Source organism: Cygnus olor, chromosome 13 (genome assembly GCF_009769625.2).
Source record: "Cygnus olor isolate bCygOlo1 chromosome 13, bCygOlo1.pri.v2, whole genome shotgun sequence".
Classification (NCBI taxonomy): Eukaryota; Metazoa; Chordata; class Aves; order Anseriformes; family Anatidae; genus Cygnus; species Cygnus olor.
This window is the reverse complement of record NC_049181.1, coordinates 1,743,058-1,763,403: the sequence shown is the minus strand read 5'-3', so window position 1 is coordinate 1,763,403 and position 20,346 is coordinate 1,743,058. Positions and strand designations below refer to the sequence as shown.

The 20,346-nt window shown below is 44.1% G+C and overlaps 1 long non-coding RNA gene across 1 annotated transcript; it reads left to right on the top strand.

Annotated features, from left to right (window-relative positions):
* The first annotated feature begins 10,402 nt into the window (after nucleotides 1-10,402).
* On the top strand, nucleotides 10,403-19,528 carry LOC121077189. Its single transcript, XR_005823939.1, has 3 exons — nucleotides 10,403-10,479; nucleotides 17,401-17,570; nucleotides 18,677-19,528. It is a non-coding gene; the product is annotated as an uncharacterized LOC121077189 (long non-coding RNA).
* The last annotated feature ends 818 nt before the right edge of the window (nucleotides 19,529-20,346 follow it).

The following is a 20,346-nucleotide window of genomic DNA, read 5'->3' as shown; positions in this document are numbered from 1 at the left end:
AGCACGGCTGACTTCTGTGTCCTCCACCTTAGAGATGAGAAACCTGTGCGTGGAGCAAGGTCCCTGGCGAGAGGATCCCCTAAGGTGCTGCAGCCCCGGAGCTACCTGCCTGCTGGGGTTGAACCGCAGAACCAGCCTGGACGTTAGAGGCTGCAGCAGTACGTGCCTGCGCCGCCGCCGCCACACGGTGCTTCAGGAAGAGTTGAGCAATACCTGCTCTTACTGCTTAATGCAAAAACTACTTTCAAATTGCCTGTTTGGCTACTGGGAAGCTTGTTTCAACGTGCAAGAATGACCGCATGTAGAAGCATGCTACCGCACATTCTCCATGCTTCTCCTTCCTTTCTGAGCTCCTTTCCAAAATCCAAAATCAAGTTGCTACTGTGTGTCTTACTGGGCAGGAACAGCATTCAGGCGTTTTACTTCACAGAACATCCGAAGCAGTTTTTTTAGATAAGGATGCTTTCTGCACACAAGGAAAAAAAAATCGGTCTCTGATAAAACAGATTACAGCCCTTTAGTGGGAGCCAAGACAAAAAGCAAAAACATGTCTAAATGATTATTACTATTATAATAATTTTACATAATTAATATTTTATATATATTAATTATAAAGGTTATAATATCCTTATGTACGTATTTATATATAGTATATAGAATATATATGATGTATGTGATACTTAACATGCAATATGCCACATATACTATATAATACATAGTATATAATATTTGTACATATTGTACATAACATTATATAACTTATATTTTTATCTATATATAATCCTTATATATTATAAAGCTTTATTTAAAGAAAGTAATCACTTAGGAAGTGAAAAGCATATGTGGACACTGAAGTACATAAACGTGTTGACTATTCTAAAACCCTCTCGCATGCTCTGAATCAGATAACAAAAAGAGGAACACGGAACGACAAACGTTTCAAAATTTTCTACTCCCCCTCCTCCCTTCCTCCCCCTCCCAATGATGATAATTTTCCCTTTGAAGAAGAAGAAAAAAAAGTTTAAAAGAAGGTAAAAACTGGGTGTACTGTGAGAAATAATTTCTAATTACCTGACTGTATTTTTACGGCAGCTCAAACGCGATTGCTCATTATTGACTCTTTCGCTGTTACAGAGCTAAATTACAGAGCACAATTACACCATGTAGTTAATAATTTCCCCTGGTCCTCGTACCAGCACACATGCTACTTCAGTCCCAAAGGAAAGCAGATTCTGTTGTAAATAGGTTTTTAATTCAAAAAAGGAGCATTTGTTAATAGAGAAGCCTGCTAGCTCTTAGTTCATCACTTACAACATCCCACAGCACTCATTCCCTTTGGTAGAATATTGAAATTGTAAATAGATGATGAACTGAAAAGGTTCATATTTCAAGAGTTTCTACAGTAACAAAAAAGATCTTCTCCAATAGCAGAAAGAACATCTTGTAACATCTTGGAGACGCACAACCTTGGAAGCTCACCCCAGGTTTTATTCAGAGCAGCTGAGTACCTTGAATCTCTGGAGCTGAACGAAACTGGGAAGATTTTCTCATGACAGATTTGGGGTTTGCCAATACCAGTCACAAATAGTTACCTATCAGAACAGTTGTTTTTTTTATTATTGTCATTTGCTTCTAAAGTTCTGTGTTTTTTTCAGCAGAAACTAAAAAGGAGGAAACATGTCTTACAATCTAACACACCACAGCCTCTGATAAGTATTTTCCATGCAGCTGATACTAAAAATAAGTTCATCCGTTGTCTTTGCTAAAACTTCTTTGCCGTCCTAAACAATTCAGAATCCCTTAACGCGTAGAATCCAGTAACCTCTGGCTTTTTGGAATGCATGAAAGAAAATTTATATGTTGGAGGGACTGGGGGAGGAATGCTTGCTTATTTTTCACAACATGGTGATTTTAATTGCTTTGCCCAGTTTGTCCAAGAGGATTGCAGAAGTTCTCTTTCCAAAGGTGCCTACATAGCAGCAAGTAGCCCATGCTCTGGAGCAGCTCCAGCAAGCCTGCACGTGCGACCCCTTTTCCTTATCCACCCAATGTATTGAACACATCCTGAACTTGTCTTTCGGAGCACTGTGCTAACTGCCATCACTCACCAGCGAGGAGAAAGACTGGCATAGTCTGGTGAGATCCAACTAACTGTAAATGTTACACAACTAACAGGCTTTAGAGCTCTCTGCATGAGGATTCAATTCTCATAGACTTCTGCAAGGAGATTTTTCCTACCTTCTAGTACCAAGTCATCATACCAAGGGAGCCAAATCAACTTTAGAGCAATCATCTGCTAGAGTTGTGTCAACTCTTACATGCCAGTGCCTAGCCACTTTTGTATTGGCAAGCTAATTGTAAGAAGAGTGGTAATGAACATATGCAATGCTGGTGTGCAGTTGTATGCCCCCAGGTTGTTGCCATTGGGAACTTATATGAATATAGTAGCTGGCTTTCAGAAAATGAGGCTTTCAACCTGTGTTGGAACCTTTGGGGCATTCCCGTGCCTACAGCTCATACTCTGCCCAAGCCAGCAGCTGTGATAACTGTAAAGAGAGATAGTGCCTGGGTCTCTTGTGGAAAGCTCACGAAACCAGTGTGGGAAGATCCACGGCTCTGAGTTCAGGTATTTGCATGCTTGCATTACTTCCTCTCAGCAAAACAGGCCAAAGAAGTTCCCATCCTTTATGTAACACCGCCTACAAGAGCACACATGATGGTTTTGGTATGCATGGAAAGGCAAAGAAGTGGGCACCAAGAAGGTTGGAAGGAAAATGGTGCAGCTTCAAAAGCCGTTGTCCCATATACCATCTGTGATGCTGCAGGCTGCTGCACCCCGCACAGGACAGCTGCACGGTGAAGGGCAAGCATTTTCATGTGAACTGGAACACAAAAACAATGCACTCCATGGGGGATTCCTGAGGCTGGAAAACACCCTCCTAACAAATATGAGCCACATCCACTCATGTACTTCATCACGTAAGGCTGTGCTTCCCCTTTCACTTCAGCTGGGTAGACAGCAGCAAGGGTTTCAGCAGAGAACTCGAATACATTTTAAAAAACAGGAATAACTTGATGAGAATGAGGTCAAACTGCTAACATACACAAATGAGGTCAGTACGCAAATCAAACCATACAAGAGCAAAAGTCAAAGCAAGTCAACTAAATGGAATATATTGATGGTAGGGGCATGACACTAAAGCTAATCCCCTCTAAGAACCGTTCATATCTTCTGCCCTAAACCAAAGCCAGCTGCAGCTGAAGGAAGGATGAAATCCTTCCTAACTCCACTGACTGTCCTTCAAAGTAATATTCAAGTGTGTGCAGCCAGTGGTGCATGGGCTAAGACCCAGCAGCCATACGTGCTGCTGGCAATCCATAGGACCTGCAGGAGCCCAAGCTGGAAAGCTCTCCCCAGGGTCCAGCAGAAAAGGGGTTTATGGGGTGCAGAAGGGCGAGCAGATACATGGATGGAGAAGGGTAGGACTGCAATGGAATCACCTTGCCTTCATGCTCTGTGGGACAACGCTGAGCTACAAATGAGTTATTTCCCAAGGGAGGCTAGCAGATCCCTGCATCCCCAGGCACTGTGCAGAGCTGGCAGCATCATGCTGGATTTGTGCAGTGAAAGGGCTGTCAGGTGAGGTGTAAGACAAAAGAGGTGTATTGAGAACATGAACACACGTCTAGGCATGTGCCTAGCTATCAAGATGTAAACCTCTTCAGAGAAAAAAGAAAAAAAAAAAAAGTTAAAAAAGTTCAGTGACATCAGCAGCTACCACAAAGACATCAGCAGCAGAAGTCATACTTCAGCTCTGCTCTGAGCAGCTGCTGTCTGGTAAAGGGCTCTAAGGGGAGTAATTCACGAGAGAAAACAGGTTCATGAAACAACTAATTTGTCATTTCATTAAGATCAGAAACAGCACTGACAACACCTACAAAACAAAGCATCTACCAGAAGGATTTCACTGGCGGGTGGGAAGAGTGAAAAAGCAAGGTTTGAGAAGGTTTTGTTCCTATCACTATTTTCAATGATTCCAACACAGCAGGATAAAGTCTTGGGAGCTTAATTTCCAAAGGTAGAGGTGCAGGGATGTGTGTACACAAAGACAGAGTGGCTTTATCTCAGCGCTTCCTGAGAAGCATTATATTATCTAAGCATACTCTGATGGTGTTTTTGCTTATAAAGAACTTATATAAGCTATCACTCTTGCACTATGTGTAACAGACTACCAGGCTGCCTCGCTGTGCTTGCACTCCGCTGATGCTGAGCACTGCCACTAGGAATGCCAAGGTTGCTCCTCCCTGTGGAGCTTTAGTTGAAGAGCTACAGTACAGCAAGTTGTAGGCAGCTAGGCAGAGGAGAGCTGGGAAGAGGCTTGGAAAGGGGCTGTGGCATCCCACAAGAAGGTGAATTTGATCTTCTGAAAATGGTGGGAGGGAGCAGAGCAGGAGCCAAGGGGAATGAATGCGTGTCGGACCTGGGGCCTGCTTCCCGTTCTGGCGAACGCTGTCCTTCGCCTCCATCTCAGGAGGGCTGTTAATAACTCCAGCTGTGTTTTGGAAGGAATGAATAAGCCAGTGCTATTACAAGCAGTTTCATATGGACAGAGGAGTCAAGATTTCCTTGGCAATGACAATTCATTGGCCCTGTTGATTTTTTTCAGTCACTACTTCTACTTTTGATGATTTCTCCAGTATCTCTATATTTAAGTTGTCTCTTTTTTTTTTTTTTTTTTCTTGTTTTCTTGTTTTAATTTGTCTTTCACTCACCAGGCACTGCTTTTCTGTGACACTTGGGGAGGAAATGCAGCCCAATAATATCTTAATTACATCAGCAGTATTCCGCAGTTTTGCCATGTCTTGAGCTAGCAAAGAGCATCCTTCAGATGCTGGGATGATACAATAACACAGATACATCATGCTTTTCTAAAATTTCATCTCCATTTTCTCACTTTTTTAGTTTCTCACCTTTTATTAAGCTACTAATTCCTTAAGTAGGATTGCTGAAGGTTGGATATTTGTTGCCTCTAAGTCAGTCTAAGTTTATTTTTGCCTCTGCATTACAGTTGTGTCTGGAGAGGGAAAGTGCAAATACCAGTTGCACTATACCTGAACCACTATCTCAAAACCCTTATCCTAGGGTTTAAATACAAGCTTTAACTGCCAAAATACCATGCAAACACTCCACACAGGTTCCAGGGCTGGTACAGTGTTTACATTTTTGCACAGAAATCAGGTCTGCTTGAAGCGCGTCTGAGCTGTGTGCGCAAATATTAAGAGCACTTACCACAAACATGTCTTGCAAACAACTTCCCACACACACTGCACACATTTAGCTAAGATTAGGGAGCCAGGTCACAACAGTTCTACGTCCCCTTGAGGAACCAATAGTCCTACAAATTTCTAACTTAATTATAACATTCAGTTTATGCTGCTTTAAAATTGAAACTTTTGAGAATGTTTGGGAGATTTGAAAGAAAGCCTTTGAGACTGGAATAGTCCCTCTTCATTTAAAACCTGTCGAGAAACCGAAGAATACAGTCAGGGAGGCTCCACATGTAGAACATCCCAAAAAATAGGCAAAGAGAGAAAAAATTCAGAACTGGCTTCTTAAATATAATTCCAGATTGAAAGCAAACATTCTTATTTCCCCTCCTCCCTGAAATCAGTGGAAGAATGCCTTGTGGTCATGGGGACACTGCCTTAGCTCCACATTTCCAAGAAGCACATCAGTCCTATGATGCCCCATAAAGCAAGCCAGAGGGAACAACAGATTGCTTTGGGCTCTGACAGAGAACAATAATTGGCTTTGAACAAGACCATTTACACTTTCTCATTTCAGGCTGGGAAAGTGCAGTTGGTGTGTTTGGTTGTGGGGTTTTGTTTGTTTGTTTGTTTGTTTGGCTTACTGAGCTTTCTCAAAACACTTGGTGCTGTGTTGTTTTTTCTGTTTACTCTCTGTAAGCAGAACATGGACATTTCACAGATCTGTTAGCAATTCTCAGGTTCCTCCTCCAGATCGACATCACCCCCATCTCTATTTCTCCCAGGGCTTCTTAGCATCTTTGCATCTAGATAATTTATTTATTTTTTTTTAGCCACAGTAGATGTTAAAATGTATTGTCTTGTACAGCTGCATCTCCTAAACTCATGGTGCAGCCATTTTTTGTTCTGAGAACTATTAGACAGTTAAAAAAACAACACTGGTTTGTGGTCAAGGCATGCACAGTGATATGAGAGTGATATGAGAACTTTTCTCAATAGAACAAAGGTGTCAGGGTGCAAAGATCTGCCCTGGTTATTCTTTTTTCTTCCTTTCTTTGTAACTGGAAGGAGAGTAATAACTGGAAGAAGCACTGAACAGTCACTGTATCAGGAATTTCAAGTTAGCTCCATTAATGTGTATTTATTAGATTGACATGGAGCAGAAGACATCAGCCTTCATCAGAGCAATATCCTGCCTTTTGTCAGCAGTCTCAACAGATGCTTCAGAGGAAGGAAAGAAACACCTTCTTCAGTGTGTGCGCTGCAAGACAGCATGTATTAAAGCGGGAGGAAAATTCCAATGAGGGCATGAGAGGGATGTTGCGAGGGCTGGGGAGGGTTTCACAGCTCCTGCTGCAGCCGTGTGGTGGCCAGTGCATGTTTAGACAGCTCAGGTGAGAAGTGCTGTGCCCTGAAAGGTGGTGCTGCGGGAGAGGTGTAGGAAACAGAAAGGGATAAGCACATGCTGAGCAGTTCATGGACCAGCTTGCAGGAGGAGGGAGGGACGGTGACCACATAGAGCCTGGTGCTGAGACAGGCAAACCACAGAACAGGCATGCAGAGCAGGGAGAGAGCAACAGGACTGACTTCATGTGCTGTCCAGCCAAATCTGCAAGCAGGAAATGCTCGCTATTTGCTGACAATATGTTTTCTTGTTAAAACTGGCAAAAGTAATTAAACCTACTCTCCTGGGTGGTGAATGGGCAATGGCAAAAATATATTTTTGCTTCCTGAAACATAGATTAAAGCTACTGCAGAAGCCAGAGGAGCTCTGCAGCTGTGGAAACTCATTGTTTTTCTTTCCTAATTTAATCCTCTCTGTTGAGAAATGATTACCAAAAGATGGAGGGAGGGCACTTAAATTCCACTGCTGTGCTGCTAAAATGTGAGCCTTTTCACATCGAGGTCTGAACTCATCTCCTCACATATCCAACAGCCTCTTCTGTTACATCTGTATGTTGAAAATTACATGTCTAATGCCAAAACTCAGCTATCCTTCATCTCATAGCTATTTCTTCAGACATGGCTATATATAACTTTCTTCTGAAACCAGCCTAGAGCATATGCGACTGCTTCCTGCTTATGTATGCTGGGGCTAAAGCCAATGCACCTACATATCCTTGGGCAATAGGCATTGCCTTGCCTGATGTTAGAACACTGAAGCAAATGCAGAAGCTCTGTTGTGGCTCATGGGTTCTCCTCCTGCCCCAGGGCAGCAGGCTCCACAGAAGAGCAGGCGCTGCAAGCAGGGAGGAGCTCAGAGGAAAAGCTGAGTCCATGATGTGATCTTTCCCTCCTTCCTTCAGCTCAGTGTATCTTGTATTCTTGGCTGCACAAGTGGAAGAGCTGAGGAAGGAAGGGTGGAGAAGGCACCCTTCATTTTTACAAGGAATAACTGACAAGCACAGTAGTTAGGGCAGTTTCCCCTGAGGTATGAGACATGGGTGGGAACCCACATTAAATGCCTGCTCAGAGCCTGAGCAGGTCCTCCAGCCACGTGGACATTACAGACAAGGGGCAGCAGTAGCACCACCGCAACCATGCATGCATTTGGTTTCTGTTTGTTTATTTTAAGCACCTCTGCAGCTGCTGTTTGAGAATAGCCTGCTCCCGTCAGTGGACTGTGAGCACAGAGACTGGGCCAACTAAGCTCTCCGTGAGGCTTGAAGGAGCAGCTCTTTTCTGGATTCCAGCTGCACTGAGGCAGGAGTTGAGCTGGACAGGGGCAGCTCCAGGCTTGTGACACAGTTCCATGGCCATTTGGTAGCGCAAGTGGATTGCAAAGTGGCTGCAGCACTTGGTCTGATCCAGGGAAGTGGTGCCGGCATGAGACTGCAGTTTTGGTACCTTTGTTCTACCAAACCCACTCTAAAGAAGCCCAAATACTTTGTTCAAGCTCATCTTTGAGTGTTTGGGAGTGGTTGCTGATGGAAAGCTGATCACTGGTGAAGACAAGAGATTTGTCCTTGTGGGTCACCAAAGAAAACTTTGAGGGGAACAAAACACTCTTCTCTCAATCTATTTCTCATCAAGATCTCAATCTATTTCTGATCAAGAGAGTAAATTTGCACAAAAGGCTGCTAATACTAGAACACCAACCAGGCAGCTGTATGACATGCAGCATTACCTAGTACAAATTCACTGAGGTTTCACATTCTTGAAATTTTCACTTTGGAGCAACATGGTTGGGAACTGTCTGTCCTCTTGTATAAACTTGTCCTCTACTCCCCACTGCACGTCCTGATTTATTTGACTGAAGTGTGACTACCCCAACCAGAATCCAAACCAATCCTGGCCCGCTGGAAAATCCCATGGTGTACAAGTCCCCTTCACGCAGTCACTGCAGCATGCATTACCTTCAGACCTCTTAGCTCCAGCATGGAGAGCAGTGTGGTTGTAACAGCGTAGTTCCTTGCATGAGCTGTCTTAATATTTACACAGCTTTGTGGGCAGGTTTTATAGCCCACACTGTTTCGTGCAGCTGCGACTAGACCGTTATTAGTTCCCCAGACAGCGGGTCTAAAGGCTCCTGAGGTATGAGATGAAGCACAGACACGTTTGTATATTTATGTAACTTCAGTGATGACTTATTTGAGCACGCTGTGGCCTTTAACATGTTCAGCATTAGGCAGGTCAGTGTTATTAGCACTGTTTTATAGAAAGGGGACCAAGAAACAGGAAGGAATAAGAAAAAAGGCTTCTGATTTCTCATGTTGGTCTTGGTCCCTTTACCTACACAGCCCTTCATGTCAGTGTTTATTCAGCTCTGCCTCTGTAGCTGCCTGCCCTAGCCAGAGAAATCCATTTGCTCTGCAGCTCTGCTGATGGGCACATTGGCCAACTGTCCTCCAAAAAGATCCTCACAGATTTTAGGGCCTTTTACTCTTCATAGACTAGAATGTGTCCTGCACACCATGGCAGTCTCAAATCAAACACTTCCGAAACAGCAGCTTGTTCTCAATCCATTCACTGTTCCACCCAGAGAGAGACAGCTGGCGTGACATTTCTGTGCTTGCTGCCCCAAACCTCAAAATCACTAGGGCTGGCTCCTAGTCTGTGCCATCTTTTTCCTATTTACTTACTGATACAGCACTCTGGCTAGAGATTTTTTTTTTTTTTTTGTTCTAAGCAGTCCTGGAAAAGAGTGTGAGAGGGGGTAAGGCCAGCAAAGGCAGCTGGATGGAGAGCTGCAATGAGCACTCAGTGCATTGCGCTGCTCACATCGAGAGCCTTGAGTTCAGCAGGGTGAACTTCTGTCACATCAGACGAGGCTAGGACATGACCTAGGACATGACCTAGGACCCATCACGTAGGACATGACTTTTCAAGCAGTCCATGTGAGAAAGGACTACAGATGAGGTGGAGGAAAGGCATGTGCCAAGAACCACTGAATTTTGGGAGTTGCTCAGAGGCCAGCCCTGGCGCAGATGCGTTGGCCAGGAAGAAGCGGGGTGGCCAAGTGAACCACAGCCAGTCACTTCGCATGGACCTACTCCTCACACCAACCTCACCGCTCTTTCAGGCGCTGCTTGGGCCTTGGCTCTTGCCTTTGCCAAAGCTGTGGTTGATGGCTCCTGCAGTGGAAATCCACTCTGCTTTTGTAGGCCCTCCTCACCACCATGGGGCCACAGGGCACACAGGGTGCACAATAGCATGCAGATGGGCTGCAGAGACACAGGGACGGGAGGTGAAGACCATCAGCTTCTATGTCCTGTCCCTGTGCTTGCAGAAGGCCAGCAGAGACCTGCTGAGGGGAGAGGATCAGACTGGGATTTGCAAGACCACATTCCCACACTGCGGTCAGCAGTTACGGTGGTGGTGACGAGAGGGAAGAGGCCTCTGCTGTGCAGACAGAGCATTGGTTTACTGGTAAAGGAAGAAGGGTTTTCAGGGGCCTGCTGAAAGGAAGTTTGGTGCAAGAGTGACTCAGTGTCTTACTATACAAGTCTGGAAGGCTGCAGGGATCTACAAGCAACAACCTCAGAGCAGCATGATTTGGCAGCAGCTACATGCAGTTACTAAATCATTACACGAAGTCAATACTCCTTAACAGCCCTGGAACAGTTTCACCTGTGCTCCCCACACCTGCCCACGGCTCCATTTAAGCTCAGGTCAGGGGCCTCTGCTCTTTTCTGTGCTTGGTGCAGGCATGCCTGTCTCCAGCCCCCCTCTGGCCGTGCCTCTAGGATAGACACCAGCCATGCTGTGCAGGTAATTCCTCTCTGAGGAGGGCCCTTGGATGCACGTTGTGGCTTGTCTTGAGCCCTGTCTTTAGCTGGGGCTCCTGAGGGATGGCTTTGTACCCAGGCTGTAGCCTGGTCTCCAGCCCTGCCCCTGGCCCTGTTTCCCTTTGCTCCTGCCTGGGCTTGCTGAATGGACTCTGGACCTGGCTCGATGCTTGCCTTGTCTGGGACTGTGGATGGGATAAGCCGCATTACCAGCGGCCCTCTGTGCCTGCCCTGGGGGGCTGCACCCTGTGGGTGAGGGCACCCCTTCTGCTGGGGTTAGCCTGGCTCAGCTGACCTCAAGTCAATAGCCACCCTTGTGTCTTCTGTAGCCTGAGGTTGTACAACTCCCTGAGAATGCCTGAACATCTCCTGCTCCTCAAATAAAGGAGCTAGAGCAAACGAAGGACTTACAGGCTTTAAATCTCAGTGTTAGAGTGACTAGCTTGGTTTTTTTTGTTTGGTTGGGTTTTTTTGTGCTGTTTGTTTTTGGAGTGGATGCAGAACTGAATAAGGTGTTGGTTCTTCCTAAATGGTCCCTGGCAAAAGCAAAGCATCGTATAATAGCATCTGGAGAAGCCAGCATCCTGTGCAGATAAGAGACTGAGATGAGGTCATAAAGAGCTTAGGCTAGAGGCCCTTTTCAAATTTTACTTCTAAAGAAAACACTGCCTGTGCTGCTGTGTTGAAGGTCTGATGGCTCTTGCCATCAGGAGGGTATAAACAAAGCATGTCTGTTGGGCTCAGCATCTCCAGAGGGTCTTTAGGGATTTTGCTGGAGCCCAAAGGAACATTCTGCACTTGGCCAGGACCACTATGCTTTAGGCAATGCTGAGTTGGTCATCTCCTGTGACTTGAGGCATGCAGCAGAGCTCTGGGATTCTTCTTTGGCTACCAAGAAGAAATGAGTATGGTCAGGGTGTGATAGTTTTAGATGCCTGTTCTAGAAGATAAACTTTGCTATTGTAAGTGCTTGTTTTTCTTCAGTGACTAAAGGGAAGTCTACATGACTAATTCTTATCTAAGATTAAGCAAGTTGTGCCCCATGCCCTGTCTGGAACCACTAAAATGTTAAGATGAGAGATGTCTATAGAGTTCAGGCAGTAGAAGTACAAGAAACTGCAGGATCTCAGTTTGGGATTAGAGGCTCTACCTGTGTGAGCTGCCAAAATCCTGTTTGGATCTACCCTGGCATACCTGGCTTAAAGGTCAGAGCAAGACCTGAGCCTCATTCTCCTTTTACCTAGTGCCTTTCCAGCTGCTGAACTGCTTTTTCTTCCTTTCATCTATGAAACCACTGTTAATGGGGCTGTGTAGGCGCCTTCCCTGCCAATGTCTGACCCATTTCTTGCTCTGTGGCAGCCATGGCTGTGGAGTTCATTTCAATTTCATACAATTATATTTGCAGGGTAAATTATTTTATAAATGACTTATTAGCTTCTTGGGCTTACTTGCTATTTTAAGATTATTTTTCAGCAGCTTCAAACCCTGGCTAAATAGACTTTCCTTTACTGAAAATGTGCATTCAGAACAGGAAGGAGCTTGACTTTGTAAAGATTTATTTCCTTTTTAACCTAATTATGTGACTATTTGTAACAATAAGCTTCAGTTCCACTCCAGATACTAAAATTTCTTCTGTAGACAGTTATTTGCCTCAGGCTATAAGGTATCTACTATTGAAATGCAGTGAAATGAAGAAATTTAGACATATAACATTGAAGATGTGTTATTAAAGACTGGGCCCTGTCATGAATTTTTTGAGAAGTCTAAGGAGCTGGAAATAAAATGCATGTGGAATTATACAAAAAAGTTCATTTCTAAAAATCATTTATGGTAAGTAAAAATTAACTTTAAATGTTTTCTCACTGAAATGAAGATGAGTGGAAAAAAACTTCTGTAGATGTGTAGGTGTAGGGAAAGCAGAGAATTATTCCACTGTTCAGAAAATGTGAAATGAGGAAAAGATGTCACTTTGAAACAAAGAACCTTATGAATTTTTGGTACAAAGTACTTCAACCATTTTCTCTTACAGATATTAGAGTCATTTCCATCAACCTGAACTTTCTTTTAGCAGTAAATATGTACCTGAAAGTTTTAAACAAAATTAACTTCAGTAAGTGCTGCATCTCCCTGTTGCTTCATTTCCCCTTATTTCTTGTTCTGTGCAGCTGCTGTTATTTTAATTAAAAGTATAACCAGGTGGGCACTGAGAAGAAGCTCTTCTTGCTGCTGACATGGTGTGGTGCCTCCATGGTGAGTGCTGTGGCAAGGACTTGTTCTTCAGTTATCTTCCTTGTTTTTTTCCTACTGTTACTACTTTTTTGGCATGCTTTTTTTTTTCCTTTGTAGAATGGACCAAAAAAAGTGGTGGGCTGAACTGTGCTGCTTGCCATCCCTGAGGCACAGGGAGTGTGGGTGGGTGGTGTGCCCTCCATCCCTCCTTGCTTCCCTGCAGGTGCTGTGACTACTGGTGCACAGCACATCGACTTCATGCTACCATAAGCCCTGCTGCTCCCCTGGGGGGGGGGGCTCTTTTGGGGCAGAAAGGTCTTGGCAGCACTGTGGTGGCAGAGGGGAAGCAGCTGGGTGTCTGTGGTGTGGGCTGCTGGTGGTCTCATCCTTGCCAGCAGCCCCTGTGCTTCAGCAACGGTTGCTGAGGGAAGGTGTCTGTTTCTGTTAACTGAACCCAGAAACACTTCTCATTTCTGTCTCCGCTAGTGTAACAGCCCCATGTGTTGCTTTTGCCTTCTGTACACACTTCCTGAGAATAAAGATGTTTTTTTCTGCCTCCCTCTTTTCATTCTCTACTGTCCCCCCCCCTCAATCTCCAATCCTCATAAAAGACCCCTTATCTGTTCTAATTTTTTCTTTCTAGCCAGTAGTTCTGTCTCCCTGTTCTCCTTGGTTCTGAAGGCCTTTTTCTTATGTAGGCAGGTCATCTCCCACACTTGTTTCCACTACTATTTTTGCAAACTTGGCTCTTGTTTTGTTCATTTCCTGCTTTGTTTCCTTTACCTCTCCCCTACCTTTTCCTTTTGTCTCTGAAATCTTTAATCTGTCTCTAGATAAAGTCATCCTCCCTCACAGGCACTTCAAATTTCAGTCCTCCAAGCTGTTTCTGCCCTAGATAATGTTCATTTTCACCTCCTCACTGCTACTTTCCACCCTACCTTCACACACCTCTGCTCAGCCCACACACACCCTTTCTCCTCCTCCACCCACTGGTTGTTGACAGGGATCTTCACTTAGCTTTTCCTCACCAGCTGTGTTCTCTGATGTCGGTTCATATTTTTGTCTTCTCTGCAATCTCCTTCTCCTGTGGTCTGTGATCTCAAAGATTTGTCTTGCACTTTGGCTCCTTCCACACTGCATAGTCCAGCTTGACAGCTGCAGGCTCTGCCCTTCATCCCATCCCCTTCTGCTTTCATGTATACCTGAGAATACCTGAGAAGAATATCATTGCCTTTCTCTACTGCGTTTTGTGGTTTCTTTCTCAGAAATTTTGGTGTACTTAGCAATTCTTCTCTGGGTTAATCAAATCCCAAATCCACGGTTCTGACTGCTGCTTGCCACATTGATTTATCCTGCAAACTCTAGTCTCTTCCTGCCTTCAAACAACATTTCTATTTTTCTCATATAAAAATGACAAAATGTGACTACCAGCTGAGACTACCTTGCCTGTTCAGTTCTTCCTTATTACTTACTCTAACCCTTACTTTGCTCTTGATAATATTCAATTCCAAGTGCCATATATCTTTAATAACTACTATCCTGTCTTCAGTCTTGGTTTGCCCTGTCAGCCAGTACTTCCAACTGTGCTCTGCCTGAATTTTGTCTTCCCTTAGCCAGAACTGCGTAGTTACGTGGGTTTCTCCTATGTCTCCAGTCTTTCTGAATGCATCTTTGTCTCTTCTTCAGTCTCTTCCAGATAATCTCGCTTAGAAATATAAAAATCTTTCTCTATGCTGAGCAATGTACAGAGCAAACCCCTCAGGTGCTTTTGGCCTGACTCCACTCATCTGAATTAGCACCTCAGGTGCCCATTGAGCTCAGTGTTGTCCTTGCACTGCCTTTTCGAACTCATCACTGTATCCTTTTTTTGGCACAGGAGGTAGCACAGAAGTTTTTATCTATCATTTGATATGGCTATAGCTGTCACATCACTTAGCAAGCTTGTTGGAAGTTCATGATTACTCCTACTGTCTATGGAAAGCAGTGAGCTGGCTGCCTCTTCATTAGGGTTTTTACATGCTTGAGTAAAAGCAGGGCCTTTTTCTATTGGGTTGTTGAAGGAATGGAGATTCATTAGTAATTAGTGATGTTAATGACTAACTGACCTCCAAATGTAGACAGGTAATTTCCCAGTTTTTCACCTTCCTCACCTCAAGATGGTCTTATCTAGAACACCCAGTTTTGTTACCACGAAAGACTTCTGGCTGCTAATGTGTAGCTCCTGCTTCCCTGGAAAGAACCATGCAAGCTAATCTTGTCCCTGAAGTTTCCAGTAAACCACAAAAGCATTTCAGCATGTGTATGAGTAGAACAGGATGGAGGCAAACTGGGTCACTGCTTGTAGGGGCTCAGGGCTGTGCCTGTGCTTCATTAGAAAAGGAAAAAGCCTACCATCTGACAGTGACATGGGGGTCCACATGAACCACCAGTGCTTTCAATTTGGAGTAACATAACTTTCTAAGAGGTGTGAAAGTGGGGACAAAAAGAGCTTTGTTCTTATAAACCTCAAAGGCTTATAAGAACCAAAATAATTTGGTTTAGGTTTACATTTTAACAGATGGTTCTTCTCTCAGTTTTAACCACTTCTGTGTCTGTTTGGAAGCTCAGTTTCACATCAGCTTTTTTTTTTTGGTAAATCTAGGGGTCTTTCAGATTGCCTCTCCCATTAATATTCCTGATTATCTTTCTTCAAAATGAAGATAAGTGGTTTAGCCTTCTGGGTCATCATCACTGTTGTCCATCTTGTTGCAATAAGCCTTTTATAATTGTTTGAAAAATCTCCTGTAATGACCAAATTCCCTTTCATGGCAATGACACTCTGGATCAGGGGATTAATAAGGAGAGCCACCTGAAAGTATATTCAGTACCTCTATTTAAAGAGCCTCATACTACTAATTCCCAGCACTTTTAGAGGTCACTGCCTACAGAATTCTCTGCCATCATAATGAGTATTTTCAAATGATGACTCTGAACTGCAATTTCAATTTGATAATCCATGATTAAAAGAAAAAGTGGGCACAGCTGGAGTTTTTCACACCTGAGCCTTGTTCTGAGGGCTGAACCAGGATGGGGAAGCCAGGAGAGGGCAAGCCTGTGTGAGGAGCTGCTTGAATGGTTTGATTTAAATTAGCTCTTTTTTGCTGTTATTTTTACTTTCGTTTTGTTTGATTATCTCAATCTCTATTTGAGGAGAATGTTCTATTGCATGCCAGTAAGTATGCTGAGGAAGTGTATACAGTGTTGTTGGTGTTATTTTTAGAGGTAGCTTACAGGTTAGTTGAGAAAATGAGCTTGAACTGCTTGGAGGGGTAAATGAGAACCAAGCACTAATATATAGGAGTAGATGATACATGATGGCTTGAAAACCTAGCAAAGCAGTGGTTTCTCACCTATGGAGCTTCTTAGGTCACTGCTTTCTCTTGGTTTCCCTTCTGAACACACGATGGCAGTATATGCCTTAAGCAGCAGTTACAATATTTTAGTTTAAAAATAACTGAGAGCAAGCTTCTAATCCTTTTCTACAATGGCGTGTAAGAAATTAAAGAAGTATTTATATGCCCATGCCTAAAGTCTCATCTTCCTTCCCTTTATAAAAATGCAGTCTATTCCTGATTCCTCCCTTTTGGTTTAGTTCTGCATTTATGCCTAATACTGCTGAATTCTATTCTGATGCTGTGTCCTACTGCTCAGAGTCAGTGCCTTTTGTGCAAGGTGAGGCTTCCATTGTGGAGATAATGCAGGTCTGGGGTTCCAATAGTTCGACCTGGAGCTCAGGGTGCTGCAGTGGGGAAAAGCAATTTTTCACTTTGGAGTAGCAAACATTTCATCCAAGGAATCTGCCAATGGTGGGACAAAGACAGTGGCTCGGGGAATGAGGACCTTCACAAACAGCTGTAGGGAAATAAATTCTTGTTGTGAATGTCTTAAGGATTTGAAGTGTCTCAGCCTGTCCTGGAGAAGATTTCAGATGAGCCGAGCTTTTTGAAGGACCATTATGATTTTTTTTCCTTACCTTTGCTTTACTTACAGGGCCATGTGGGTGCTAACAATATTTTTCCTCCAAGGGATACCTTCAATTTCCTATCCTTTAGGGAAGGAAGCTCTGGCCCAGCTGCGTTTTAGCGGCCCCTGTGAGCTCCTTGGTTGTGTTCTGTGTCCCGCGACTGCCGCCCGGTGGTGCTGAGGCTCCTAATGGGGCTGGTCCTGCTGCTGCTGGCGAGCTGCATGGCTTACGGGCTTCAGCCTGGAGTTACTGTGCCTTTTGTTTCACGTTGCTTATCTTTTGCCACTACCCCAGTTTGAGGGTATGATTCTAGGGGCTAGACTTGCATTAAAGCCCCTAAAACAGATAACTTTTTGTTATAGCAGACAGTTGGTCCAAGCCTCAGTTCTGATTCCTTAATGCAGGGTAATGCATTTAATTAGGTAACAGCAAGGTTAGGGGGTTAAGAGGTAGCTTGAGGAGATGCATTTGGGGAGCACGAGTTGCCAGGCAATATCCAGGAGGATTTCCAAGGGCAGGAAGATGGCTGCAAAGCCAGCACCAGGGCTGATTTTACCTTCAAAGGTGGCATAAGACTGTAAGCAGGACATGCCTGAGAGCAGCTGACATCTCTATGCCTGCAAAGTGACAAGTGTCCAGATGCAAGTGGCTAACGAACACATTCCGTTTCAGGATTCCCCCTCCAGAGGGTGGGCAGAAAAGTGTTGTGATGATCCTCCTATCTGACCCTGCCTCACCAGTCCTGCGATGTGTGCAGAGGAGTGCCTGCCCGCAGACAGCAGCCAGTGTCACCCAAGGATCGCATCCCCCTTCTTGCTGAGCATCATGACTTTGGATCAGAGGTAAGGAGACGGCTGCTGGCTGTGCAGATCTCCCTCCTTTTCAGATATACCATGCTTTTAATGCTCACAAAAGCTGAAAGGAAAAGGTGTTTTGTTCTATAGTCTTCTGAGACGGCATAATCTGCATTTTTAGTTGTCACAGTGTCTAACAAGCTATCCCAGTGATGCTTCAGAGGAGTGGGGAAGGAGCACTGGAGCACACTTAGAAATGTCCCTGGGCCTTGTATCAGTCAGTATCCAAACCTCAGCTCTCACTTGTTGAAATGAGCTTTCGAAGTGCTTCAAAGACCAAAGAGAAATACTGGCATTGTCTATAAACTAAATTCTTGATATTTTGAAATAATTGTGCAGCTGTTGCCTTAGGGCTCTAGCACTGAAAAATGTCAGCAGTGTTTTTAGAATCACATGGCTAGGCATGTTTAATGGACATGGTAGGGTGACTGGCCCTCTGAAGTGAAACGCAGCACACCTGGATATTCACAGCCAAATAATGCCCAGCTGCCTCCTTCCTGCTGCTAGATTTGTGTTGAGTTTTCAGGGGGAAGAACAATGTTGTCAGCACTCAGCTGTGAAGGAGGTGGCCACGGAAGCACTCATGCATGAAGCCCTGTGCTGGTGCAGGCAGTGGTTTGCTGCTTCAGGTGTCCAAACTGTAGGAGTTTGCAGACTCTAGACTATGCCTTGTTTTTTTGGTTTGGCTGTACAATCCAAAATCAGGTTTTTGTTGCTCTTTCTGTTGGTTTTTAGGGAAAAACTGTCTCACTTCCATGGTTGGTGGAAAAAACACCCTATGCAAACCACTTCAGTTCTGATCCTGAAATATAGTGTGCAGGGAATGGGCATCTCTGCATGACCCCTGAACTAAAACTCACTTCTTTCAAGCCTGTAATAGCTCATGGGAGAGCAGGAAGCTCTCTAGAGCTGATTTTTCCCTTTGATTTTGGGACAAAGGGGTGTGAAATTTGTTTGGGGCCTGCTTCAGTCCTACCTATGTCACAGCTTGATCTTAGCTGGAGCATCTGATGGGGCTGTGCTTTTTCAGAAGCAAAGAAGTGAAGGTGTGTAGCATGCTGGGCAAGTTTTCTTTTCTATCTATTTCTAAACAGTGTAAATGTTGGTCCTCCAGCTAATGAAGAAAGTCTGGGCTGATCAAAGGGAGATTAGTTTCTGTGTCAGCCATCTGTCCTGCCTCTTCCTCTGTTGATTGGTGTGACCATAAAACAGCTGCTACAGCACAGAAGACTAGCTAAAATGTTCCTGCATGATTTCTCACCACTGGAAATAAAGTCAGCTTTGCTCTCTTGCTGTATACTTTCAGCAGAAAGCTCGCCTCTTCCGTCAGGAAACAGAGCATTTTAAGTGATGTATGGAAATGTTTCTCACAGAGTGAGAGCAGACCAAGAATGTGCAGATCCTAAAAGGGTTTTCATGCTAGAGGAGTTCTTATTTTTAAATAGATTGATCTTAAAAATAAATAAATAAATAAATCCAGTTGGTTTTACATGTTTGGCATCAGATTTCTTCTAGTAGTAGCAGCAGTAACAAGCTATTTAAATAACCTTTTCCCTTTGCCAGCTTTCTGTGCTGTCCTGAAGCTAGCTTAAAAAGAGTTGCTATGGAAATTCAACTTTGCCAGGCCATATGCATGGGATTAGAGCTTGACTATGAATCAAGAAACAAAAGGAACTGGATGAAAAGTCTCTTTATCCAAATACACATCTTCAGCAGTGATCACTTCTAATCAAAATTCCTTCTCTGATTTTTCTGCTTGAGGCACAAAACAGCAAGTGTGGCTGCTGTGCAAGAAGAGCTAACACGAAATAATTTTCCATTGCGATGGTACTGGGAATAAATAGCCTTTTTTAGGATGGAGCTTGCTAGCTAATGATTCAGTTCCTGGATTATCTGCATCCCTTTGTATTTCGATTTCTCTTATCTCCATATAGAAAATATTTTAACATGAGTTTTTTTCTTGCTTGCTTTTCATGTTTCCAGTGTGAGGAGTAGCACAAATCAGATCAGCTACCTACAACCAGGTTTTTCCATGAGAAGTGGCAATCTGGCAATCTCAGTAATCACTTGTTTTTAGCTTTTTGGGGTCTGGAATTGTGTGAAATGGTGTGGCAGGCTGAGCTTCATTGCTGCAATATTGACTGGGGTGATAGAGGTTTTGAAAGGATTATTTTCCTTAGTCCTGTGAAATAACTGAGGCAGGAGGTCTCTTTCCATAGTGTGAGGTTGCAACCTGACTGCTGCTCTGTGCAAAGTTGTGACCTTGAGCTGCACAGTCTGACTGCTTTGATAAGCACCTCGCAGTTCTGGCTCTGTTATAAAGCTGAGACAGGCAGCTTTCATCAGCTCCGTAAGGGGCCTAGAGGCCTCTCACAGGGTCCCTGGCCAAGCACATTAAAAATGAGCTGGTTAAATTTTTCCTGCGAACGTGTCCTCTAATGTATCTCAGGAACTTCGTGATGCGGCTCAGCCCATCCCGTGTAATGTCAATGATGCAGACAGATACCAGGCCCTGACTCTGGTCTTTATCCAGAGCAGTCATGCATGGCTAATGCAAAAAGAAAAAAGAATAAAAATGCTTGATATGTTTTCATGAGAGAGCATTGAAACATGCTCTTTTGCTTTAAACCCTGCAAGAAAAGGAAGTAAACTTGATCTCTAGTCCTTGCCTAGAGCCCTTAGGTTTCTTTCTGTAGCAGTCAAGTGAGACAAAGCCAGTAAAAATATATCCTGTTGGAGCTATTGGTCTCACCCTGCTCCAGCT